Raw genomic sequence first — 27,658 nt, 5'->3', positions numbered from 1 at the left:
ATGGAGGTGGCCGTCGTGGCCGATTCCAGTGACAAAAATGTCCCTTAGTGCTTAGGTGAGATTGTCGCCAAAATCACACGGTGCAGCCAACCTTCTTAGATCTGCAGCATACTTAGCAATTTCTTGGCCTTCAGCCTGCTGGTGAGTGTAAAACCACTGCCTGGCTGTGAGGATGCTCTCTTTGGGTTTCAGTTGCTCTACAAGCTCTGCATAGCTCTTGGCTGTTGTCTTCACTGGGGCTAGCAGGTCCCTGACGAGGCCGTGGATAGTGGGCCCACAACTACTGAGCAGGATGGCCCTGCGCTTGTTCACCAGTGTGGCCGGTGAGTCCCCATCCAGGTCGTTCGCGATGAAGAAGTGTTCTAACCTTTCCACAAAGGCATCCCAATCTTCCCCATCAGTGAATTGTTGGATGTTGCTGCGAGTAGACATTTGTGTGTGGAATTTGTAACCTCGTCACCAGGTATTGTGTATGTAGGCACTCTGTTAATGACTCCATGAGGCAGGGGTATGGCACTTGAACAGTACAGACTGTAGTCCTTTATTGCAGCTCCTAGAGTGAGGACACCAAGAGGTGAGCTCCCTTTTATACTTGGTTACCTGCAGTGTACAAATGACACTTATGTCTCCAACAGTAGCACCCTCTGGTGTACAGGTAAGGTATATACAGAGTGAAGGTACATTCAGGTCTAGTGTTACAGAACATCAGTACATCATTGACATGCATACATAACACCTTCTCTGGCCAAAGTTATCATCTATTGCTTCGGATTTCATTAACAATTTACTGTGCGCAACAGCTATGATTCACAATGGCATGACAAATTCTCTGGCCCCGATATTTACTGGGAGGGATTGGGAGCACCTGTCAGCGGCTGGGAAACCCAGAAATGCCAGGCAGGTGGAGGCCCTGCCAAACTTAACAGCTGAATCTCATTAGAATTTTTTAACTCCATTTCCTGCCCAGCAGCCGGCCAGATTGAGAGGCTGGAGAACAGCAAAGCCAGCAGCCGGGAACCGCTGGGGTTGGTCCTTGGCATTCGGGAAGATTGAGGGTTAGTGGGGAGGGTGGGCAGGGGCTTGGAGCATGGCAGTGAGGAGGGAGATATCGTGGGGGTAGAAGAGATGAAGATCATGTGGTGTGGAAGAGATAGAGATTGCAGGGGGAGGGTCTAAAGATCACGGGGGGCGGGTGGGGATTAGTTGATCACAGGGAGGGTGAGATCGCTTGAGGGGCCAGGGGGGATGCTCTCCTGCTCCTCTTGGCCCACAAACTGTGCTGGAAAAGCACTTACCTGCTGGATCTGGCAGCACCCACTTCCCTTCAGCTGTCGGTTTTCAAGAGGGCTGGGAAACCCAGTCCATTAAATTCAAATGGCTGCCAAAATTGAAAGAAAGTAGCTTCAGTTGAATATTAAATCACTGACCTGCCTCTCCAGAGCAGGGTACGCAGACACCCCCAAACATGCTGCGGTTAAACTGGAAGTAGGCGGGTTCGTGATGGGTTGGGATTGGATTTCGCATTCACATCTTGGGGTAGTTAAAACTCTCCCCTCTGGTCACCATTCTATCGCTATGAATCATGCGTATTAAAACAATGGTGCAAAATCAATAAATTGCTATCTGAAGTGTTGGTAGCACTGGATGACAATCAAGAATGAGAGTATGTGGTGGGCAGGAGCAGAAGAGATGCTTTGGTGTTTGTCCATCTGTTTATCAGTGAATAGTGTATCATTAGATGTTAATTCTTTTAACTGTATTTTCAGCAAGCATAATGAAGTTGATTAATTTTGTACTTCCCGGTGCTTTGTTGGTAAATATAAAGTTTAGTGTGGTGTTTAACTTTACAAACCAGAAGTGTCTTTTGTTTGATCTCATGTCTGTGCGAAGTTATTTGATTTCAGCCAAGCTGGCAGCAAGGGGGCTGTAATTAGCCTCAGCGCTCTTTGGCTACAGAGGGGAACAGCACTTGAGGTTTTAGCTCAGAATTCTGATCCAGCGTGTCCTGCTGAGAAGTGTACATATTTGGATTTAAGCCTCTGAATGTGCGCAGACGCAGGCGTCATCCGCATACTGCAGTTCAACGACAGAGGTTGGGTGATCTTGGACCTGGCCTGGAGATGGCGTAGGTTAAACAGCTTCCCACTGGTTCTGTAGTTTAGTTCCACTCCAGCGGGGAGCTTATTGATTGTGAGGTGGAGCATGGCGGTGAGGAAGATTGAGAAGAGGGTTGGAGCAATGATGCAGCTCTGTTTGATCCTGGTCCGGACGTGGATTGGGTCTGTAATGGATCCGTTGGTAAGGATCATGGCCTGCATGTCGTCGTGAAGCAGGCGAAGGATGTTGACAAACTTTTGGGGACATCCGAAACGGAGGAGGACGCTCCATAGACCCTCACGGTTGACAGTGTTAAAGGCCTTTGTAAGATCGAAAAAGGCCATGTATAAGGGCTGGCACTGCTCCCTGCATTTTTCCTGCAACTGTCGCGCTGCAAAGATCATGTCTGTTGTGCCTCGTAGGGGATGAAATCCGCATTGTGATTCCGGGAGGAGCTCCTCGGCCACAGGGAGAAGACGATTGAGGAGAACTCGAGCGACAACTTTCCCAGGGTTGATGTATTCACTGAGGTATATGAAAGCGTTTAACATCCATAAGACAAAGGTCCTCCACCAGCCTGTCACCGCCGCACAGCACTGCCCTCCAATCATCAAGATCCACGGCGCGACCCTGGACAACGTGGACCATTTCCCATATCTCAGGAGCCTATTATCAACAAAGGCAGACATTGACGTGGAGATTCAACATCGCTTCCAGTGCGCCAGTGCAACCTTCAGCCGTCTGAGGAAAAGAGTGTGTGAAGACCAGGCCCTCAAACCTAGCACCAAGCTCATGGTCTACAGGGCTGTAGTAATACCCGCCCTCCTGTATGGATCTGAGGCATGGACGATGTATAGAAGACACCTCAAGTCACTGGAGATATATCACCAACGATGTCTCCTCAAGATCCTGCAAATCCCCTGGGAGAACAGGCGTACCAACCAGGCTAACATCACCAGTATTGAAGCACTGACCACACTCGATCAGCTTCGCTGGGCAGGCCACATAGTTTGCATGCCAGATACGAGACTCCATAAGCAAATGCTTTATGCGGAGCTCCTTCATGGTAAACGAGCCAAAGGAGGACAGCGGAAACGTTATAAGGAGACCCTCAAAGCCTCGCTGGTAAAGTGCGACATCACCACTGACACTTGGGAGACTCTGGCCGAAGACCGCCCGAGGTGGAGAAAGTACATCCGGGAGGGTGTTGAGCTCTTCAAGTCTCAACGCAAGGAGCATTAAGAGGCCAAGCGCAGGCAGCGGAAGGAGCGCACGGCAAACCTGCCCCACCGACCCCTCCCCTTAACGAATATCTGTCCCACCTGTAACAGGATCTGTGGCTCTCGTATCGGACTGTTCAGCCATCAAAGAACTCACTTTGGGAGTGGAAGCAAGTCTTCCTCGATTCCGAGGGACTTCCTATGATGATATTTGGCTATGGGTGAGAACAGGATTCAATCGGCTGTGGTGCCTCCACTGTCTAAACTCATTCTTGAAGAATGTGTATTTGGATGAGGGTAGCTAATGCTCATGGAATTGTGTCTCAGCTCAAGTCGGTGCATTGAAGAGAGGAAGGAACAAAACTGGAGATGAAAATATTTCAGAGATCAGTCATTCCCTTAATCAAGCTCATTGCTTACATTGAGAAATATCGGCTTTGAACATATCCATGGGCCTGTCTTTGTATCCATGACATCTCAATACCTTAGCAATTTAATCATTTTTTAAACACACTTAATTACCATTTCCTTCATTTTTTAAATCTTTGGACCCTTGTCAAGATTAGGTACACTGAGTGCTGTATCTGCATTGATCATGTTTATTAATGTTCTGAATGTATTTGATCAACTACTCCCTGCCTTTAGATTGCTTTTGAAGTTGGGTATGCTTAGAACTACCTGTGCCTTCCACCAAGCACACTCATTTGTCATATTTATTAAGATGTGTACTCAACTGATAGGCTTTGCACAATAATCCAACATGCTTTTCTGTTGGGGAGTTTCACAGGTAAGCATAGTTGTGGAACAGGCATTAATTGTTTGCCATGAAACTCGAACATTGACATCAGGGAGAATTTGTCAGCAATTTTACCTTGGTGAAATTGGCGTTAATGAGGTACTCACATAGAATCATATAATCATTACAGCACAGTTGGAGGCTATTCAGCCCATCAAGCTTGTGCCGCTCTCTTACAAAAGCACTTCAGCTCGTCCCACTCGCCCACCCTTTCTCTGTAGCCCTGCAATTTTTTTCCCCTTCAGCTGGCCTGATTTTTAAAGGGGCCTATGGCTGTGCAGCCAAATCATCCAACTGGTTCAGGCAGTAGGCTCATTTAATATGAAAATTCAGGACCTATGATATACCAAGGACCATGATTTGCATTTAGAGAGAAAACTGGGGGGGATGGGGGTGCATGCACCATGCACACTCCATTAATCCTTGAGTTTAACGGGACTCGGATCTATTGAAATGTGATTTATTTTTCAAGCAGTATTTGGAACTGTTTTAATCCTTCCCCCTCCAGTTTTCTTCCTTCCTTTTCTGAAGATAGCAGGGGCATGGAGTATGGTTTTACAAGTGTCAGTAGCCTTCTCATACCACTCCCTCATGATCATTATTCACATGAGTCTAGACTCAGTATTTGTCCACATTACATACAGGTCCAATCGTTTCCTCGCATAACATCTACACAGGTGCGCTTTCCAGAGTAGATGGAGGTCTGGATATAATAATGAGCAGTGGGAACTCGAACAGAATGTTCCCCCTTTCTATGCTGCCTTGTGGAAGCTGTGGAGCACCCCCCCGCTGAGGTCAGTTAACTCGGAACAATGCAATGATTAAAACTGGGACATTCTCTGTGATGTATGTAGCACTCAAATCACTGACTCCACACAGTCTGGTGTTGTAGTAACTGCTGTGACCTTAGTCCTTTATTGTGTAACTCCAGCGTGCCTCTCGGGTGTGGTGGGCAGCCTTTTATACTCTGTCTTGCAGGTATTTTCAGGTCTCCCAGCACAGCGCCCTCTGTGGCGCACCATTGTAACCATACATTTAATGTACCTGGACAATACATAACATTCTCCATCTGTATTTCTTTCTCTTAGACTGCTTTTATAATGTACCAGACCCATACTAATGACACCAGCTGCAATCCAAAAGTAAACCTGCTCAGTTTCATTAATGCATATGGTTAGGGAGATTTGTTTTTACTGTATCTGCCCTGCAGCCAACCTGAGAGAATCAAATTGTAGCCGCCTTCGTGAGACATGCAAGTGGAGAGATAATAACATAAGGACAACTTAAAAGCTGTTATCAGTGCCTCATTGGCATCAGAACTAAATTTCCTGGCCCTTTGCCTGCTATGATCACCCTACTATATCTTCTCCTGTCTGTGAAAACCGCCAGATTGAGACCTGGGTGTACTATGCATGCGCGGGCGCACCCTGACACCTGACCAGAATAGCGGGGGAAAGAAAATCTGAAGGAAAAAAATCGGCAAAAAAAATAAATTGTGCATGTTCAGAAGGTCCGTTTTTTTTCAGATCGCTGAATTCGGCTACAGCGCAAAAATGCAGTCATGCAAGGCTGGATTTTACTGCTACCGCTATCACTGGTCAACGTTTGCCGAATTTTGCTGCGCGGTATCCCGGCGCTAAAAAAAAATCACAACCCGCAATTAGCGCCCAAAAACCAGTCATAACACTAATTATGGAATTTCTAGCCCTAAATCTTTGTGTATAACAATAGTGACAGCACTTCAAAAATAATACATTGAGTGGAAAGCACTTGGGACGACTTGAAGATGTGAAAGGTCCTATATCAATACAAGTAAATTTGTTAGTTTGTTCTTTTTAATATACGTGAGTGAACCATCAGAGAGCACTGATTTAAATGGTGAGGTCCAACACTGCCTCCATAACTTTGGTCTTCTGAGGAAGAGAGTGTATGAAGACTAGGACCTCAAATCTGGCACCAAGCTTATGGTCTACAGGGCAGTAGTGATACCTGTCCTCCTATATGGCTCAGAGATGTGGACTGTATCCAGCAGACACCTCAAAGCGCTGGAGAAGTACCACCAGCACTGTCTCCACAAAATCCTGCAAATCTACTGGGAGGATAGACGCACCAACGTCAGTGTTCTCGCTCATGCCAACATCCCCAGTATTGAAGCACTGATCACACTCAACCAGCTTCGTTGGGCAGGACACTTCGATCACATGCCCGGCACGAGACTCCCGAAGCAAATGCTCTACTCGGAACTCCTACATGGCAAGCAAGCCTCAGGTAGGCAGAAGAAGCGCTTCAAGGAAACCCTCGAAGCCTCCTTGCTAAAGTGTAACATCCCCACTGGCACCTGGGAATCCCTGGCCCAAGACCGCCCAAAGTGGAGGAAGGGCATCTGGGAGAGCGCTGAGCACCTCGAGTTTCGTCCCCGAGAGCATGCAGAAATCAAGCGCAGGCAGCGGAAGGGGCATGCAGCAAATTCGGCTCCCCGCCCACTGTCCTTCAACCACTGTCTGCCCCACCTGTGACAGTGACTGTAATTCCCGCATTGGACTGTACAGCTACCTAAGAACTCACTTTTAGAGTGGAAGCAAGTCTTCCTCGATTTCGAGGGACTGCCTATGATGATGATTGTTCTAAATATTGGACAGACTGAAGCCATTGTTTTCGGTCCCCACCACAAACTCCAATCCCTATCCCTCTCCATAACATCTGTATGAGGCTGAACCACACTGTTCGCAACCTTGGTGTCATATTTGACCCTGAAATGAGCTTCCGACCATGTATCCGCGGCATAACTAAGACCGCCTATTTCCACCACCATAACATTGCCCATCTCCGCCCCTGCCTCAGCTCATTTGCTGCTGAAACAGTCATCTATGCCTTTGTTACCTCTAGACTTGACTATTTCAATGCACTCCTCGCCGGCCTCCCACATTCTACCCTACGTAAACTTGAGGTCATCCAAAGCTCAGCTGTGCCCATGTCCTAACAAGCTCCACATCCCGTTCACCCATCACCCCTGTTCCCACTGACCTATAATGGCTCCCGGTTAAGCAACACCTCAACTTCAAAATTCTCATCCTTGTTTTCCAATCCCGCCGTGGCCTGGCCCCTCCCTATCACTGTAATCTCCTCCAGCGCCCCTCCCGCCTCACCGAGATGTCTGCACTCCATTAATTCTACCCTCTTGAGCATCCCTGATTATAATCGCTCAGCTATCGGTGGCCATACCTCCTGCTGCCTGGGCCCTAAGCTCTACAAATCCCTACCGAAACCTCTCCGCCTCTCTGCCTCTCTTTCCTCCTTTAAGACGCTCCTTAAAACCCATCTCTTTGACCTGCCCTAATTTCTCCTTACGTATCTCGGTGTCAAAAAGTTTTGGCTTAAAATACTCCTGCGAAGTGCTTTGGGACCTTTTGCTATATTGCGCTATATAAATACAAGTTGTTGTTGTTTTCTTTGCTTGAAGTTTTCAATAATGGGTAGATCCCAAGGTGATGTTTTAACATATGTACTGAGGTATAGTTTTGCAAGTCTGGGCATAGTCTTGCAAGCATATACTGCAGTGAATTAATAAACAATAACAGTCAAGTTAGCATTTTCTGATTTTAAAAAAAGTATTCATTCATGGTATGTGGCGTCGCTGGCAATGCCCATCCCTAATTGTCCTTGAGAAAGTGGTCATGAGCTGTCTTCTTGAACTGCTGCAGTCGATGTGGTGAAGGTACTCTCTTAGGGCTCAATTTTGTCCAGGAGTTGCTCTGTTTTTTTTGGAGTAGCTTGGTTTTTCTGGCATAACTTAAAAATCCCCATTTTCCCCAATCAATTTGCACCAGTATAACTGAGTTAGTTACGATTTTTTTTAGTTTCGTGTTTTTTCCTCAAAAGGGGGCATTACCAGCCACCTACGCCAGTTCTGCCCATTTAGGCAACTTTGGCCAGCTAATAGTTACTCCAAATCTATTTAGGCCAGCGTATGTGGCCAATTCAGAAAACCCTTGCAGAGAGTCAAAGAAATCGGCGGAGGTAGCATTCGGCCTGGGATAGGGGAGGGAAGTGGAGAGGACCTGCCTGCACCTAAACCACCAAGCCTTACAGACCACCAAACCTTGCAAACAAAAAGTAATAAGAATTCAATAAGAAATAAAATTTGAAGTAAGTCCTACCTTCATCTTTAAACTCGGCCTGGGAAGGCAGCAGGCCAGTGGGTGCGGGAGGCCACTCGGCCAGGGCTAGGGGCGGGCAGGAGAACTGATAGTGCTCCTACCTGCCAGTGATTTCTATCAGTTCTCCTGCCCGCCCCTAGCCCTGGCTGAGTGGCCTCCTGGTGCGATTTCTAAGAGATCGATCGCACCGGGAGGCCACTTGGCCAGGGCTAGGGGAGGGCAGGCAGGAGAACTGATAGTGCTCCTGCCTGCCGATGATTTCTATCAGCGCTCCTGCCCGCCTGCCCCTAGCCCTGCCCAAGTGGCCTCCCAGTGCGATCGATCTCTTCGAAATCGCACCGGGAGGCCACTCGGCCTGGGCTAGGGGCGGGAGCGATTCAACTGGCCGGCATCAGGGCCCACAGAGTGGCTGCAGCAAACAAATCACTGGAGAGGCTGCAGCAAGCAAACGGAGATGCTGGGGGCGAGGAGCTACTGCGCATGCGTGGACATCGCCAGTGGACTCCACTGCGCCTGTGCTGACGTACCGGCACAGTTTTCGGCGCAGAACGCTGGCTTCACCCCTGACTCGACTGGCCACGCTGCGCGACTACAGGGAAGAGGCCAGACAGCGGCCATAGTGGCAACAAAATTTTTCGCTGCACTTCGGAACAGAGAAAGGCGGCGCAACTCCAGTAAGTGCGCCGAAAAATGGGCTGGACCAAAATTAAAGTCATTGTGTTGTTTGAGAGGAAGTTCCAGGATTTTGACCAGTGACGATGAAGGAATGGTGATATATTTCCAGTCAGGATGGTGTGTGACTTGAAGGGGAACTTGCAGGTGATGGTGCTCACATGCACCTGCTGCACTTGTCCTTCTAGGTCGCGGGTTTGGGATGTGCTGTCGAAGAAGCCTTTGCGAGTTGCTGTAGTACATCCGATAGATAGTACACTCTGCAGCCACGGTTTGAGCTGGTGGTTGGGCTGCTGATCAAGTAGACTATTTTGTCCTCTGCAGTTGAGTTTCTTCAGTGTTTCTGCATTACCTCCAGATTCCCCTCCAAGTCATACACCATCCTAATTCCTGACTGGTGTCTTGTAGGAGTGGAGAGGACTGGAACAGGTTGACTAGGGGCATGGCTAGTTCTGAAGCACAGGTCTGCAGCACTACAGCTGGGATGTTATTAGTACCTGGAGCCTTTGATACCACATGGAGTGAATAGAATTGGCTGGAGACTGCCATTTGTGATGGTTGGGACATCAGGTGGAGGTATTATTTTTCTTTTTTACATAGCAATTTGATACAACTGAGCGGCAGTTAAGATTCAAACTGGATTCACATATCGGCCAGATCAAGCAAGGACCGCAGGCGTCCTTCCCATATTGTTTTCCTTAAAGGACTTTAGTGACATCTGACAGCTTCATGATCACTGTTACAGGTACCAGCTTTTTATTTCAGATTTAGTCCGTTTTTTTAACTGAATTCAAAGTCACAACCGGCCATGGAGAAATTTTAACTCATGTTCTCTGGAATATTAGTTCAGGTCACCGGATTACTAGTCCAGCAACAGAACTACTACACTACCATACTGAATAAAGATTATGGGGTAGAAATTACCCCTTTTTATAAGGCCCATGGTCACCTGAAAGCGGTGGCCACAGGTCGGTGCGGAATTGCCATCGAGTCTCCGCGGAGCGGCCGCCATTTTATAAATTGTCCTTTCTCAGTTTTGGAGCAGTGTAGGGGACTGCTCCACCAGTTTTCCCGCTGTGGCATGCACGTGTCAGCCCCTTAACGACTGCCGGTGACCCCTTCCCGAAATTGCCCCACGGGAAATTGCTCCCTTTGAAGATTGCCCCGCAGGAACGGCGCCGCCCCGGTTGGTGCCACTAATGGCTTTTGTTGCCGGTACCCTTTTTGTGGCTTGGCAGCGCAGCCGCTCTTAAATGAGAGGTAGCGCTGCCAGCGACTCCATGTTTTTTTGGACTGCCAAGTCAGGCCGATAATTATGGCCGCAGGTGTAGCCGCTGGTATGGCCGGACCGCCAACAGGCAGCCTGGCTCCCCCTCTTGGGTGCCCTCACTGGTCTGCCCGAAACCCTCACTGGTGGCCCAGTGTTTGCCTATGAAGTGGCTGCAGAATTCGCAGTGGCCCTCCACCTTAACTGAAAAGGAGGGACGTTGTGACGCGCCAGTGCAAGTCGTCATCAGCATGGCGCTGATGACTTTGAGCGTTGACAACTCCGACCTGCCCCCACTTCCACCCCGCTTGTGGCGGCCACTCCGACGCGACCGCACTTCCACCCCTCTCCCCATACCAACACTGCTCCAACCAGAAACTTCAGCTAAAAAGCTGAATTTCTCTGGATTGGCCGCCCCTTGCATTGGGACGAGCGGAACACTTCAAGAGCGATAGGTGCGACTCGTTTCGGGCAGTGGGCAATTTTGGCCCCTACATTTGTATATCTATATTTTATTTGAATAATGAGTCACAGGGCTAGAATTTCCTATCAGCCCGCTAGCACCTGATTGCCACCAAAAATACCGCTAAGACTGGGAAGATTATCGCTGGCAAAAACATGGGCCTTGCATTCCCATTCTGCGCGAAAAAGTGCAATTTAGGGTCCATTGGGCGATTCCTAAGCAAAATAAGAACATAAGAACATAAGAATTAGGAACAGGAGTAGGCCATCTAGCCCCTCGAGCCTGCTCTGCCATTCAATAAGATCATGGCTGATCTGGTCGTGGACTCAGCTCCACTTACCCACCCGCTCCCCGTAACCCTTAATTCTCTTATTGGTCAAAAATCTATCTATCTTTGACTTGAAAACATTCAATGAGCTAGCCTCAACTGCTTCCTTGGGCAGAGAATTCCACAGATTCACAACCCTCTGGGAGAAGAAATTCTTTCTCAACTCGGTTTTAAATTGGCTCCTCCGTATTTTGAGGCTGTGTCCCCTAGTTCTAGTCTCCCCGACCAGTGGAAACAACCTCTCTGCCTCTATCTTGTCTATCCCTTTCATGATTTTAAATGTTTCTATAAGATCACCCCTCATCCTTCTGAACTCCAACTAGTAAAGACCTAGTCTACTCAATCTATCATCATAAGGTAACCCCCTCATTTCTGGAATCAACCTAGTGAAACGTCTCTGTACCCCTTCCAAAGCTAGTATATCCTTCCTTAAGTAAGGTGACCAAAACTGCACGCAGTACTCCAGGTGTGGCCTTACCAATACCTTATACAGTTGCAGCAAATGGGTGATAAATAAAAATAGCAATAAAAATTTACCCCACGGCTGCGTGTTGGGCCTAACAGCAGAAAATCAATAAAAATACATTTTCAAAAAACATTACCTAAAAAAATCAAAAAAAACATTCCCAAGACACAATAGCCCCAAGTTTCCACATGATTTGCTCCTGATTTTTCGGAGCAACTGGTGTAGAACTGTGTATCTTAGAAATCGGAATTCTCGACATTTAGTTTGCTCCAGTTCTAGTCAGTTAGAACAGTTTCACTTTGGAACAGAATTTTCTTTTCAAAAGGGGGCGTGTCCGGCCACTTACGCCTGATTTCAAAGTTTTGTGAGTGAAAACTTATTCCAAGCTAACTTAGAATGGAGTAAGTGAAGATTTTTGTACGCTCGAAAAAACCTTGTCTACACTTTAGAAAATCAGGCGTAGGTTACAAATTAGGCGTAGGGAACGAGGTGGGGGGGGGAGGGGGGGAAGGGAAGTCATTAAATTCTACAATCAATCCTTAGTTATACTTATACAAATATTATACAAATAAATCTAACCTGAATAAAAATTTATAAGCAAAGAAAAGATTAAATAAACCATGTTCCTACCTGTGTGAAAGTGCTTCAGGCAGGCCTTTCATGTTGGAGACAGGCAGGGGTGTGGCATCAGTGTCTCGACGGCAACGGCAGCAAGCTTCGAGCTGAGCTGCAGTGCTTGAGGCGGGCCTTCATTCTCTTCGTGGCTGGCCGCGAAGAAGCAGCACCGGACGGACCCGAGGCCATTCGGCCATGAGATATCAGCGGCGTCAGTGGCTGGCCGGCAGCCAAAGAATCAGCGGACCGATGTGAGGCCATTCGGCCATGAGATAGCAGCGGCGTCAGTGGCTGGCCGGCAGCCGAAGAATCAACGCAGGACACACGCAGCTCATTAAGGTTCTTGAGGCCATTCGGCCACGCTTTAGGGGCGGCGTCAGTGGCTGGCTGGCAGCCAAAGAATCAGCAGCGGATGGACGTGAGGCCATTCGGCCATAGGATATCAGCTGCGTCAGTGGCTGGCCGGCAGCCGAAGATACAGCAGCAGCCTTCGAGCTGTGAGGAGGACTGAGGCTATTTGGACAGGGAGAGGCAGCCACATCGACAGTTTTATATTTAAATTTGCAGAATGGGCGCTGCATTGTCAACACCACATATTATTGCAAAGTTGAATTGGCACTCTTATTTCTCCAAACACACAGTCCTTAATTTGCATGCACCAATGCAGCACCGGTTCTGCAAGTTTAGCAGTGAAAAGCTGAACTCATTGATTTCAGCAGGTGATTTATTCAGCAGTGCTGCTAAAAGCACTCCCTCACACACACAAATATCAAAAAAAATTAAATTACAAGCCTTTGCAGGGGTCCAGGAAACAAATCTTCACTTTTTCTGCAGTATTTTAAAAAATGGCCGAGTGCCAATGTTTGTGTGAGACTGCGCGTACGCGCACGCTCCAACGCACACGCGCAGGATTGCCGGCACCACGAAGGCTAATTTAAATTGTACCCGCCCCCGCTACTTAGAAAATCGTCGCGAGTGTTAGGCTCCGCCCCCTGCTGTGAAGAGCGCACTGCGCCAAGCAGACATCGAGCTCCAAGAAGCTCGAGAACATCGGACTTTTTTTTAGGCACAGTTTTCGGCGCGAAAAACAGGCGCCCAGCTCGGAGGTGCGCCGTTTTCGCCACGGGACGAAACTTGGGGCCAATAAAACTAACCAGAACAGATTTTTAAAATAATTAGTAAATAACCAATCACTAACCTTTTTCTTGGAGAGCTACTCATCTACCACCCAGCTCCGCTGATCCTCGTGGGCGGTTTTTAAAAAACTCAGCTACGGGTCACCGCTGAGCCAAATATTGCGCCAGGGTGATCTCAGGACGGTGCACTCCAGTGGTCCATTCTCAGGCGGTACCTTGAAACTGTCGGCATAACTCAGGTAAGGAATTTCTCGCTTACTTTTTTCGTCAGTATGTAGTAAGCCCAACACGAGAGGAGGTGGTCTTGGTTTAGTTTTGGGGAATGAAGCTGGGCAGGTTGAAGGGGTATTAGTGGGAGAGCACTTGGGTGCCAGTGACCATAATTCAGTCAGATTCAAGTTGGTTATGGATAAGGACAAGAATAGGCCTGGAATAAAAGTTCCGAATTGGGGAAAAGCTAATTTTGCTAAGTTAAGGAGTGATTTAGCCATAGTGGACTGGAAACAGCTACTTGTGGGTAAATCAGTATCGGAACAGTAGGAGGCATTCAAGGAAGAGATCCGGAAGGCTCAGGCTAAACATGTGCCCTTAATGAAAAAGACAGGGAAAAATAATTCTCGAGCTCCCTGGATGTCTAGGGACTTGCAGGGGAGGATTAAGAAAAAAGGGATGCTTATTGTCATATACCAACGGCTAAATACTATAGAATCTTTAGAGGAATATAGAAAGTTAAGAGGCAAAATTAAAAAGGATATTTGGAATGCTAAATGAGAGCATGAGAAATTCTTAGCCAGTAAAATTAAGGAAAATCCTAAGATGTTCCATAAATATTTTAAGAGTAAGAGGGTAACTAAAGAAAGGGTAGGGCCTATTAGAGACCATGAGGGTAATCTTTGTGTGGAGGCGGAAGATGTTGGTAGGGTTCTTAACGAATACTTTGCATCTGTTTTCACAAAGGAAAGGGGCAATGCAGACACTGCTATCGAGGAATGTGATATTCTGGATGAAATAAATATAGTGAGAGAAGAAGTATTAAGAGTTTTAGCAGCTTTGAAAGTAAATAAGTCCCCAGATCCGGATGAAATGCATCCCAGGCTGTTGAGCGAAGTAAAAGAGGAAATAGCAGAGGCCTTGACCATCATTTTCCAGTCCTCTTTGGATCTGGGCATGGTGCCGGAGGATTGGAGGACTGTTAATGTAGTACCCTTGTTTAAGAAGGGAAAAAGGGAGAGGCCGAGTAATTACAGGCCTGTCAGCCTAACCTCAGTGGTGGAAAAATTATTGGAAAAAATCCTGAAAGACAGGATAAATCTGCATTTGGAAAGGCAAGGATTAATTAGGGACAGTCAGCATGGATTTGTTAAGGGAAGATCGTGTTTGACTAACCTGATTGAATTTTTTGAGGAGGTAACCAAGAGGGTCGATGAGGGTAGTGTGTACGATGTAGTATATATGGACTTTAGCAAGGCTTTTGATAAGGTCCCACATGGTAGACTGGCCATGAAGGTTAAAGCCCATGGGATACAGGGCAAAGTGGCAAGTTGGATCCAAAATTGGCTTGGCGGTAGGAAGCAAAAGGTAATGTTTGATGGATGTTTTTGTGATTGGAAGGATGGTTCCAGTGGGTTCCGCAGGGCTCAGTACTGGGTCCCTTGCTTTTTGTGGTATATATCAACAATTTAGATTTGAATATAAGGGGGCGTTCCCAGCCACTTACGCCAGTTTTAGCCATTTAGGCAATTCTGGCCAGCTAAAAGTTACTCCAAATCCACTTAGGTCAGCGTATGTGGCCAGCTCTGAAAAACCTTGTGGGCAGTTAAGAAATCAGCGCAAGTAAGTATCCAAGCACCAAGCATCATACATTGCAAATAAAAGTTGAAATAACTCAATAAAAATAAAGAACTCAGGTAAACAGTTGAATAACAAATAAATAATTGTAGTAAATCCTATCTTGAATTGAACTCGGCTGGGGAAGGCAGCAGGCCGGCCTGTACGGGAAGCCATTCGGCCTGGGAAAGGGGCGGCCAGCAAAGACGCATTGGGAGGCTGAAGGGAAGGGAAGGAAAAGGGTGGGGCGGGGGTGGGGGGGGTAGAGGCTGGGCTGGGCTGGCTGGGCTGGGCAGAAACCCGGCAAATTATCGGGAGGCTGAAGAGAAGGGTGGAGAGAGGGGCTGGCTGGGCGCGGCAGAAACGCAGCAAAGTATTGGGAGGCTGAAGAGAAGGGAGGGGGGTGGAGGGAGCGGCTGGGCTGGGCTGGCTGGGCTGGGCAGAAACATGGCAAAGTAACGGCAGCCCGATTCTACTGCACATGCGCGGTCAGTTGAAACTGCAGCTCTCTCACTCACCCACTGACCCGATTCTACTGCACATGCGCAATATGGCAATCTGATCCTACTGCGCATGTCCAGAGTCTTGGCACTGTTTCCAGTGCAGGATGCTGGCTTCGCCCATAGACCCAGTCGCCACGCCATGCCAGCAGCTAGAAGACCCGGGACAGCGGCCAAAATCGGCCCGAAGATTTTTGGCACACTTCCATGCGTGGCAAACTGGCGCACCTCTGGTAAGTACGCCAGAAACCTCTAATGGCCAAAATTGAGCCCAATGAAAGGATGCTCATCAGCAAAAGAAAAAGTATTTTACACCTTTCACACAAAATATCCAATGAGTGTGAAATGTTACAACAAAGACTAAATATGCACTGGAGTGTACTTCAAGGTAAACTCAAACAAGTAATTCTAAACTTACAAAGATTATTTTCAAAACTCCTTTTGAAACATTTTATGAAGTTATTGGTGCACTCTATTCCAAATTGCATTGATGTTTGGATAGAATCAAATAATGATTATACAGGAAGGTAGGATTGTAAGTTTTGCAGTGGAACCAAACATGTATTCAGCAGTGAAAAAATGATTGGAGATTTGTTTTGGATTTTTTAAATATTGAGAGGAATGAGTAATATTAATGTTAGCCAGTTATGGAATTTGGACTGTGAGCATAGAGCTATAGAACACAGACTAAATTTACAAATTTGATCCTCTGGTACCGATCTTCACCTGCTGGGACTGCTTATTGGGAATTTGCGGCTGAAGGTTAATAGGTCTTATATGATTTTCTGTAAGAGTTGAATACCATTTTATACTCACAGCTAATTCTTTACTAAAATTAGTAACAATAAAAAATTCAGCCCCAAAATTAGATAGACATTTTGAGGTTTTGCTTGGCTCATCTCTGGGATCAAGAAAACTCTTTTTCAGAACCTTCCCTAAGGAGATTGAATGCTTTGGAAAGCGTCCTTAATGAAATGAATGGTATCTGGTCTGTGCAGGGAATGAGCTTGATGGGTGAAAAGCTTTTTCTTGATCGATGCTTTCTGATATTTTCTATTTAAATCTACTTAAAGATGTACATTAAGGCTTTCATGCAGAACTTTGGTTTTGGTACCATGGTTATTTATGTTGTAAAACTGCCACAATTTTTCAACACAAGATATGTTTGTGAAGAATGCTGTACTTTGATTGACTGATTGAGTAATCCAAATGGGGCACAGACCTGCAAAAGCTGATACTATTCATGGAACTTTGCATTTCTGCAAAGTTTGACGAACTTCAACCCAATCTCCAGTGGATGTGAGTACATGATACAAAGTTACCCTTATAACAATGACTGCTGGGAAGAAATGGAAATGGAAATGACAGGCTTGTACGATACAGGATGGTTGTTTGATGCTGAAGTTAAATGACATTGTAATGGTCAAGAAGGATCAAGCTCAACCTCTGCTGTACTTGACCTGGAAGTGCTCCATACTGATACCATTAGAATAAGTAATAGTACTCCTCTCATCATTCATCGTAATAACCACAAGACTCAGAACATTGTTTTACAAAAATTGTTTGGACAATCATTTGCAAATAGCACAAGATTAACAGGGTTATTTAGGGATGAAATTGGGGGTTGCGCATCAGGGATCTGTTTTACACTCCGCCCGACTTGCTCTTTAATTAACTTCAATGGAAAATAAAATTGGGCGGGATTTAAAACAGGCTGCCGATTCACTATCGCTTGTTTAGCATCACTGCCCAAATCGAATTGTCCCCACATTTAATTATGTCAGAAGCATATTCTTTCTGAATTCTTGGTTATTTTTTTAACAAGTACAATGTGCACATTGAAACAGTATTTACAAAATACTTCCTCTCCCAGAAAAGAGTGAAAAGGAATCATGTGCTTGATATTAACCCCAATAATGTATCATACAACCCTGCTGTTAGTTGCATTTCCGATAATGTAACTTTTCTTTCTGTTGCTCCAATATGAAAGCACCTACAACTAAGTTCTGAAACTGAATAGCTGTTTATGCACAGTACTTCCTTAGTGTGAGATTGTATTTTTAAAGTTTTGGAACTCTACTTTCTGAATTTAATTGTTTTGCAGTGACTTATTGTCAAGTGAAAAATAACATATTGGAATTAAAGCACACTTTATTTTCATGACAAGTTTCATTTTCAATGTTGGTTTAATTCAGTGACAAATTCTTTGCCTTATTGGATTAAAAATAGCAATTGTGCCATTCATTGCCCAACTAATGAGTCAGTATAAGAGAAACAGAGATGAATGTGTGGCAAACAATAAAGGATACAATATTTTTGACAGTGATTTAATTTTTCTGTGCATGCCTTCTTGCGCACCACTAGGTTTTAGCCAGGTAAGATGATATTGGTGCAGTTCCCTGTATTTTCCTAAAGTGAGCTGTCACAGCTGTTGGTAAGATAGATAGAGTCAACATTTTTCTTCATACACACTGAGGATAACTTGTATTTGTCCCAGCATTAGCATTAATACTAGTTTAGTCTATAATTATTTATCCCTCTTTGCTACAGTCAATACTGCAACATTTGTGCTTGGGCTTGCTATAAAGGTAACTGCTGTTAGACAATTTTCCCTTTTGGTTTGGTTACTGCCAGCTTTCCAACCTTCTGTGGTAGTTTGTTTCTTCTATACGGCCTTTCTCTGCTTAGAGATTCACTATGTGGCAAAGTCACTTTATTGTAAATGATTTATTTCCAAATTATTTTAAGAAACAAAAATTACATTGGTCACCAGTATTCAGAGTGGTTAGTTAGAAATTACATGTTGGAGTTGCAGTCATGAGATTACAGTTATTTTAGAAAAACAGTAATTAAAATACTTTGTTATGTCTAAAAAGCTGTGTTAAAAATAAAATCTACACAATTTACTTAAAGCTCAAAGCCTTATCAGGAAACTGAACAGATCTTAGTATATGAAATCACATGAAAACGTAGTGAAGGCTGTGTTTTTCACTTTAGTAAAAGTGCTTGAATTTCCAACTGCCATTTATACAAATATGTAATGGAAGACTAATGCAATACGAGTCTGAGATTGATAGCCACTAAATCTTCTTTTAATCTTTTTCATAAACTTAATTGTGTTCCAATTACTGGAGGTAAAATTATAGCCGTTCTTCGGGAGGACGAGGATATAATGTCCAGAGAAGCAGTATTCACTCCGATATTGCTCTTTAATCTGGTATGGATTTCTAGCCTTACCCCACGGCCTCGAGCAGAAGTTATCCACTGTCTTCTTCACTTTATCCAAAACATGAGGCTCTTCATCTATCAGCTTAAAATCAAATGAGAATGATTAATTCCATATCTCACCCATGTGCAGTGCTCTTTTATGTTTTAACAAAGGAATAGGTTTTTCTTTTTTTGTTTTGTCAATGTTGCCTTTCAGTGTTGAATTCTACAAAACCAGGGTGATATATTTAAGGGGCATGGAAATGGTTGTGAACCTGCTCATGTTGGAAGGAGTGGAAGTTCTTCCATTGCATTAATCAGACTTTGAGATTATCAAATATATTGGACTAGCGGGCTTATTTGTAAGGTTATCTAAATTAGTATATTTAAATAGAACAAACTAGCACAGAGAAAAGATTGCAAAAATGTGCATACAAAAGGGAAAAGTCAAAGCTCAAATGGCAATATGCAATACTCTCTGGTAAAAAACAAATGCTGAAGCTCTCTTGTTGGAGTACTTCTGCATACTATTAGCTATACAAAACAATGTATAGTTACTTGCTACTTGCCACTAGCTGTCGTACATTTATTTTGAAGTCTCAAAGTACAGATCATTCATAAGAAATGGGAGAAAAAGCAGAAAATGGAGAGGGAAACAGAAAGGGTTGTGCAATTTGGGCTGGGAGATGCCAATGCCCGTGAGAGTCTACTCAAGATTAACAGAAAGCAGGCCAAGTTAGAGGCCCAAAGAGAGTAAAGCTTGATATCAACAAAGGAAGGGTGGGGTCATGAGCTATTTATTTTAGGTATACACTTGAATTACATCAGGGTTTGGAATCTGATTCAACAAACTAAACTTTAAACTTAATCTTAATCAAAAAACAAAGAAGGCCAGTATGTGACTAGAAGCAGCAAGAGCATCCCTAGAGCACAAGGAAACTCTGGGACACTCTTAACTGTTCTCTTCGACTCACTAGACCCATAGTTCAAAAAATGGAGTAAGATATTCCAATTTTGCACTTGGGCATGTGTTCCTATGGGTGGAATACATGGAGGAAAATTTGGTGTGGAATCTTGTATGCCCATAACAAAGTCCATTTGTTTAATGTCCATTTTTTTAATATGCTTCTCCGAGGCATTTTTTTTAATGTTCAGGTGCAAAAAAGGAAAATTTGGCCTGCATTCTTATGAGATTGGGATTAATATATGTTGGAGGAAAATTTCCTCTGGTTGCTATGTTTTAGTAATTTCTTCTGGTTGTTATTTCTAGAAAAATAGTAAATATTTTTTTGAGAAATATCAAATATAGGAAATGTTTCTGCTATTTTTACAATGTCCTTAATACACAACAGCAAGAAGAAAATAGCAAGAAGAAAACTTCTTCAAGTGTTGCCTCAAAGCAAGGGGAACTTTGCTTTGCAGCTTTGTGTTATACTTTAGCTGGAAATCATTGATGCTGACACAATAGTCCTGAAAGTGTTAGGCTGTGATCCCCAAGAAGGAATCAGAGAAATAATTTGATTGGCTGGAAAATTGGGAGCGCTACAAGTTGAGTGTATTGACCTATCTATCCAAATATCTGTTCCCGTTGAACAAGACTCTGTGCCAAAAGTAGTCGGCTAATTGCTTAGATATCAAAAGTAGAAGACTATTCCAATTCATCAAAAAAAAGACTTGCATTTATATAGCGCTTTTCACGACCATTGGATGCCTCAAAGTGTTTACAGACCTGGAGTGGGACTTGAACCCACAATCTTCTGACTCAGAGGCAAGAGTGCTATCCACTGAGTCACAGCTGACACTTAGAACAAACTTAGTTTAATAAACAAAAAAAATCACTGAAAAAAATAGTGGTGATCTTATATTCATACTCGCAGCATGCAGCTTTGCCGGCAGAGAACATAAACTTGGAATGTTACCTGACAAATGTTTAAAGTTTTTCAGAATCTCACATAATATGAAAATCTGGAAATTCCTGAAATTTTCAGGTTCCAGCACTTCAGCTAAGCTCCTAGAGTCTTGAGCACAGAAGAAGGCTATTCAGCCTGCTGTGCCTGTTGTGGCACTTTGAATAAATTGTCCAATTACTCATATTCCCCAGCTCTTTCCCTGCAATATGCTCCCTTTCAAGTATTTATCCAATTCCCTTTTAACAATTACTATTGAATCTGCTTCCACCACCTTTTCAGGGAGTGCATTCCAGATCATAACAACTCGCTGGCCGACAACTAGGATTTAAGGTAACACGGTGACTTAAAGGTAGTGGCTACATGTGGGGTAAATATTTTTGACGGCCTTACCAAAGGCTGTAAGGGTAAAAGAAGTGGCTGTTAAAAAAGAAGTGGATTGAAAAATAAATGCCAAAGCAGGAAACGGGATCTATTCAGTGATGGAACAGTGCAGCCCATAAACCTACTATTTGATATCTGGTGAAGTGAAGTTGCTGCTGCATGAGTTTGGTGCGAGATGAGTTGCCCTGTTTGGCACTCTACCGCACCCTTCCTTTTCAAACAACAATGCAGCATGCCCGGTAGGCGTGGTTACTAGATCAACATTATGGATGCTAACCGCAGGACCTGGGAGCAGATGCAGAACAAGATTGTGGCAGATCTTAAGAAAGCTGCCAAGGTAAGGTTACATAATAGTACCATATACCAAGTAACCCGCATGCTGCAAAGTGTTGCCTGTCAACATCCTACACATATATTCATGAATCATGCAAAGACCCCATGCAGTATTGCACTCTTTCATTGCTTGCTATGCATATCTATATTTCAGCCTCAGCAGGGTACACATTCAAAATGCAGCTTACAACTCAAACCCTTACCACACTGATTTATTTTAAAGGCTTCATACATCAAATCATTCCAATACAATGTTGCTGCATGATGCATGGTCAGCAGCTGCTGCACAGGTTGGACTGCAGTTTGGACATGTCTATCAAAGTATGTGCTCCTTTAACTTAGAGTATCTCAAGACTCTTTTTCTACTTGCATGACAAGATAGTGCATTATACGAGGAAAATTAGCCTTTGACTCCCTTGGAGAATGCTGCAGATGTCTTTACCTATAAGAGTATCAAGGGAGTAGGGAAAATAAGAGGTCATTTTGAAGCTCAGGGATCGTGTCATTCTGTAGTTGTTAGCTCCCATATAGGCATACACGCAACCACAAAGCCATCACACGTCGTATCGCACAATCCCTATCTCTAATCTCCTCCAGCCCTACAACCCTCTGATATATCTGTGGTTCTCCAATTCTGGCCTCTTGAGCATCTCCAATTTTAATCGATCCACTGTTGGCGTCTGTGCCTTCAGCTGCCAAGGTCCAAAGTTCTGGAGTTCCCTCCTTAAACTTCTCCGCCTCTCTACCTCTTTCTTCCTTTAAAACACTCCTTAAAACCTACTTCTTTGATGAAGCTTTTGGTCATCTGCCTTAACATCTCTTTATGTGCACACTGTTAAATTTTGTTTGATTACGCTTCAAGTGCCATGGTATGTTTTACTATATTAAAGGTGCTATTTAAATACAACTTGTTGCAATGCAAGCTCTCCTTTAAGGCACTAACCCTGAGCTTCAAAACGACCTCTTATTTTCCCTACTTCCTTGATGCTCTTATAGGTAAAGACGTCTGCAGCATTCTCCAAGGGAGTCGAGGGCTAATTTTCTTCGTATAGTGCGCCATCTTGTCATGCAAGTAGAAAAGTAGTCTTGGGATACTGTCTTGGAGACAGTATTCTAGCATTTGTTCCTTTTCTGTTATTGTAGGCCTGGAAGAGTAGTCAGCCAGCACTCTCTGTCTTCTAGAACAAGACAGCACTCAATATTCCTCTCACCAATATTTGCAAGCACCAGCACAGCTATGCATATCCTGGAGGATGCAGTTAGTGAGCTTGAGAAGGTAGCACCAGGTGAGTCACAGTGCACAGATGAGGAGGAGCAAGTGTTAATGTTGGATGAGGAGGAGGACCAGGAATTTACTACCCGGGTGGTCACATAGCTGCCAACAGTTGGCACATGTAGTTTGTGAAGTGTGGCAGTATGGTAAAACTGGCATCTGTGTTATACTCCTGTTTCTATTCAGTGGGAAAGAGGATGCAAGTACTGGTCACATTGAATAATATATCAGTCACCTGTTTTAATCATGTGTGACAGCAGGAACATAGACAGGAGTAGGCCATTTAGCCCCTCGAGCCTGTTCTGCCATTCAATGTGATCCTGGCTGATCTGTGACCTGGTTCCATTTACTCGCTTTTGCCCCATATCCCTTAATACCTTTGGTTCATAAAAATCTATCAATTTCAGATTTAAAATTAAGGAGTGACTGCTGCCAACGAATCAGAAGCTACCAGAAGCTGCACAGAAGCATTCTGTGTATAACTGTCAGGTCCCAAATTAAAAAAATAACATTCACCACAACAGACAGAGGATCTGAGAAGTGCTGAAGCACATCACTAATAAAGTTTCATTAATGTTAGAGATTCCCAATCTACCATCCCTACGACTGTTATAGGAATCTTCAAATGCTTCTAGTCTCAGAACAGTAATTTGCAAAATATTAACAAATCCAGCTGCGTGTAGGCAAAATAGATGGTGCTGGGGCCAATCTGTCCCTCACCTGAAAACTGCTGACTCTGACCAAGCACAAACAAGTGGCTCGTACCTGAATTCATTCTACAATTCACACAATTAAAAAATTAAACTACAACTAAACACGCTATTTTTTTAAATCCGCTTCTTTATTTCTCATTTTGGGAAGTCCGGCGACAACAAATAATTCAAACACTGGAACTGTGCATGCAGTCGTGTCCTTAAAATTAACAATTGATCTAAAATCAATTGCCGTTTGCGGAAGAGACTTCCAAACTTCTACCACTCTCTGTGTGTAGAAGTGTTTCCTAATTTCACTCCTGAAATTGCTCTAATTTTTAGATGATGGCCCCTAATCCTCGACTCCCCAACCAGCAGAAATAATTTATATCTACCCTGTAAGTTCCCCTTAATATCTTGAAAACTTTGATCAAATCACCACTTAACCTTCTAAATTCTAGGGAATGCAACCCTAGTTCAGATTATCAGTATGATAACCTGCAAGGTGCCGAAGGCATAGCAGTTGAGTGCGGTGGACAACTTAAAATTAATGTTGAGGGTTCCAATTAAAATGCCAACTGGCACATGACTTGGAGTTAGATGCCTTCGTTGTTTCCCGAGCTGTAGTAGGGCTAATGGGTCGCTAACGGGCCGCTAAGCACTTACCATCCGAGCGCCGTGCTGTTAGAACCTGCTGCAAACTTTATTGGTGGTTTGGCAGCAGCGCTATCAGTTAGCGCTGCGCACTCCAGCACCACCCACTTGGTGACATGAGTGTGCAATGCCATGTTAGCGCCGCGATGCCGAACTTCACACCTTTCACCTGCCGTCGCGCCTGGTGCTGTCACCGACAGGGAGAGCAGGCGTTCCGTGGTATCTCCCGGGCGATGTAAAGCAGGAGCAGATGGGTGCTCAGTGTAAAATCTTTTAACATTACTGTGATTCTGTGAGGTCTGACATACTACTGCTGATGTTTCCAATGCTCCCTTCAACTTTCTCATTTTTCGTGTGGTCCAGCTGATCTCCCCTTTAGGCGCTAGGATGCCAGTTTCCTAGTGCCAGAATTTCATTATCCCTGCAGCGCTACTGTGTGGAACGCTTCCCTTAGCGCTTCACTCCCTTCTTGGGGCGCGAATAGTGAATATCCCGGTTGGAAGCGGCAAACATCGCCCGGCGCTAAAGTTAGCGACCAGGCAGTATGACCGCCTCAAATCGGACTATACTGAATTTTTAGCCCTATATTCTTTGAGGTCCTTATTTCATCACTTTTCTGTTTTATTTGTAAATCCTTCAATTATACTTAACTGCCAATGATTTAACAGGTAGTATTAGGTTATTTTTGTTTTTTCATAAATGTTCCTTTGCTATTTTGAAGCTAAATCAGAGAAAAAAAGGAAAAAAAAACTAGTAATATAAAGCCACTGCAAATTGCTGAAGACTAAAAAGAAGCCAAAGTATTCTTTTGAGGAACACATTCTTATATGGAGCTTTACTTTTTACTTCTCTAGCTGCGCAAACAAAATGTACTGTGTGTTCCCCCGCTGGGTTATGGGAAATGATGCATGGGGCCATTAACAACTTTAAATGAAGCTGTCTCACATCTTCTGCAAGAGAACTTGAAGCCAGTTGAAAATGCCATATGGAAAATCACGTTCTGTACTAATGGAGCAAGAACCTGTTGAGTGGAATATCACATCTGACTTTCTGGCTCTCTTGCGCCCATTCTGTGCCGGCGAGACCTTTCCTGCTGATGGGAAAATATTTCTATTGTTGTATAAACGGAGCGTAACAATAACAACAACTTGTATTTATATAGAGCCTTTAATGTAGTGAAACGTACAAGGTGCTTCACAGGAGTATTATGCGATAAAAATTTTGACACCAGGCCGCATAAGTAGAAATTAGTGCAGGTGACCAAAAGCTTGGTCAAAGAGGTATGTTTTAAGGAGCATCTTGAAGGAGGTAAGAGAGGTAGAGAGACGGAAAGGTTTAGGCAGGGAATTCCAGAGCTTGGGGCCTAGGCAACAGAAGGCACGGCCACCAAAGGTTAAGTGATTACAATCAGGGATACTCAGGAGGGCAGAATTAGAAGAGCATGGACATCTCGGGAGGGTTGTTGGACTGGAGGAGATTAGAGAGATAGGGCGGAGCGAGGCTGTGGAGGGATTTGAAAATAAGGTGCGAGTTAGGACACAGGCAGCCGAGTTTTGGATCACCTCTAGTTTACATTGGGCAACCATGCGTTGAAGTAGGAGCAGCTCCAAGGAAATTCACTTGCTTCAAAAACGTACAGCGAGTTCAACATAAATAAGAAAAGGGCAGAATTTGATTGGACCAGGCCTGAGTCTAAATTAAATAAAAACATAATTCTGGTACTTTTAGGCATAGAAATGGAAGTGAATTTCATTGAGGGTTCTCACTCTGCCCACCATAAAATTGACAGATGTTTGGCGGAGCAGGAGCAACTCTGAGGAACTTCATCCTAAATGTTTCATAAGACTTTGGACATTGTGAAAGATAACATTAATGATGCTTTTAAACTGAGAAACCAAAATGAAGGGCAACAGCCATAGTAGGTGACTCCAGAAAAGTGAAAAAGTAAAAGAGAATAAAAAATGAATTGGGAAGTTTGAATAGGTAACACCAAGTTTGGGTTTTAAAAGGTGAAGATTTTAGGAGGAAAGAAACACTGAGAGAGAAAGATATAAGGGGATAGAAATTGCCCCCCGCCTGAAACTGGGCGCCTGCACTCTGTTTCGATGGTTTCTACTGCAGCTGCAGTTCAGGTCGCCTCTTGAGCAACATTTGGCTCTTTGTTGTTTTCTTTTCCTTGGATGTGGAAGTCACTCTTAATAGGGGCAGTGGCAACAACTGAGGGACGGAGGTTGGCGGAGGTGCAGAATAACCACCGCGATGATGTAATCACGGCGCCGCATCACCATGGCTCTCCCCTTCACTTAAATGGGAGAGCCTTTGCGATTTTAAAACTTCGGCCCACTTGGCTATTAGGAGGGTTTCGGCCAGGCCAGCAACCTGGCACCCAAGAGGGGGTGCCAGGCTGCGTTTTGGCGACCTGGCCAAACCCAGGGGCATAATTGTCGGGCCGACATAGCAGCCGGCCGACAAAATTAAAATGGCGGCATCGGCAGTGCGCCCTCCCCTTTAAGGGAAGCCGCAACAACATTGCAGAAGGCCATGATCTCACTAGACCACCGGGAAAAAACAGGTTTTGGCTGGCCGAAGATTTTCAGAGTGGAATGTCGCCGTCGGGGGGCGGGGGTTTGGGGGGGGGGGGCACGTGGCGGGGGTAGATCAGCGGTGCGCACGGTGATGACGCGCTTACTATGGATCGGCAGCAGCGGAGTGGTGGTGGTGGGGGGGGCGTGATCGGTGCACTGCCAGGGAAACTCGGAAGAGCAATTGGACTAGCAGCGACCATTCCACCAAAAGTCGACGGCCACTCCACTCTGCAGCATGGATGCTAATTTGCGATGGTAACAGGCCTTAAGGAGCGGGGCAATTTCGGCCCCAAGAAGTTCCATAGTTTTTAGCCTACATTTTACGACTGCCGTTACTTATTTTAAATACCTTATGACCAATGTTAAAATAACGTCGCTTCAACTTTTCGGTTTTGAGGTCCTGGGAAAGAATGATGTGATGGCATTGTGGAATCAGTGGGACCTGGATTCTTCCCAAGAAAAAGTACTTTGTGAAGCATGGCTTACAAAATTACTCTGGGGAATAAGTCTGCATTTGACTGGAGCTTGAGGCATTCATTCAGGTCAGTCAAAGAAAATGACGGCTTGGAACATCAATCTGGTGGCGTCAATGCCAGTCGCGGCCTGAAGTATTTTATTTCAAGCAGGAATTTGAATGGATTAAGACATGGAATGTTCAGGTTGAAAGTCTGGAATTATGAAGAATCGGTATTGGAAGAGCTTAATGGCTCTGCCTGTAAAGGCAGGCTGGGATTTTGTGCTCCGGTAGAATCCTAGCTTTCTCCTGTGCTTTTGACTCAAGCAAATTTCTCCAGAATGAAGTTCTTTTGGATATATTTGGTGGATTCCCAATGGCGTTCTAACCTCTACAATGGATTGCATTGGCTAAGGTGGCCCTTTACCTATTAAACCCCCTCCTACTGCTATAGCAACTTTGGATGCCAGAAACGTACCAGTGTCCCTAGCTCCCGTGGAGAAAATGATAGGAAATACATCAGATGCTATATCCCTGTAATTTGTGCGTCTTTCGAATATGTTCATCCACATTGGAGAAGATATATTTTGAGTCCCTTGGCATTCCCAGTGGGAAATTGAATGTA

At 44.7% G+C, this 27,658-nt stretch overlaps 1 protein-coding gene and 1 long non-coding RNA gene across 5 annotated transcripts in view; one reads left to right on the top strand and one right to left on the bottom strand.

The window, feature by feature from the left end:
• Positions 1-27,658, top strand: part of pdgfc (platelet derived growth factor c) — a 392,811-nt gene that overhangs the window by 255,665 nt on the left and 109,488 nt on the right. The window lies entirely within an intron of this gene.
• Positions 18,426-27,658, bottom strand: part of LOC139247643 (uncharacterized) — a 32,248-nt gene continuing 23,015 nt past the window's right edge. The window contains exon 3 of the long non-coding RNA XR_011590940.1: positions 18,426-18,854. This is a non-coding gene — a long non-coding RNA (uncharacterized lncRNA). The remainder of the gene's footprint in view (positions 18,855-27,658) is intronic.

Source organism: Pristiophorus japonicus, chromosome 2 (assembly GCF_044704955.1).
Source record: "Pristiophorus japonicus isolate sPriJap1 chromosome 2, sPriJap1.hap1, whole genome shotgun sequence".
NCBI classification, from domain to species: domain Eukaryota; kingdom Metazoa; phylum Chordata; class Chondrichthyes; family Pristiophoridae; genus Pristiophorus; species Pristiophorus japonicus.
Note: the sequence above shows the minus strand (reverse complement) of the source record. Positions and strands in the feature narration are given on the sequence as shown.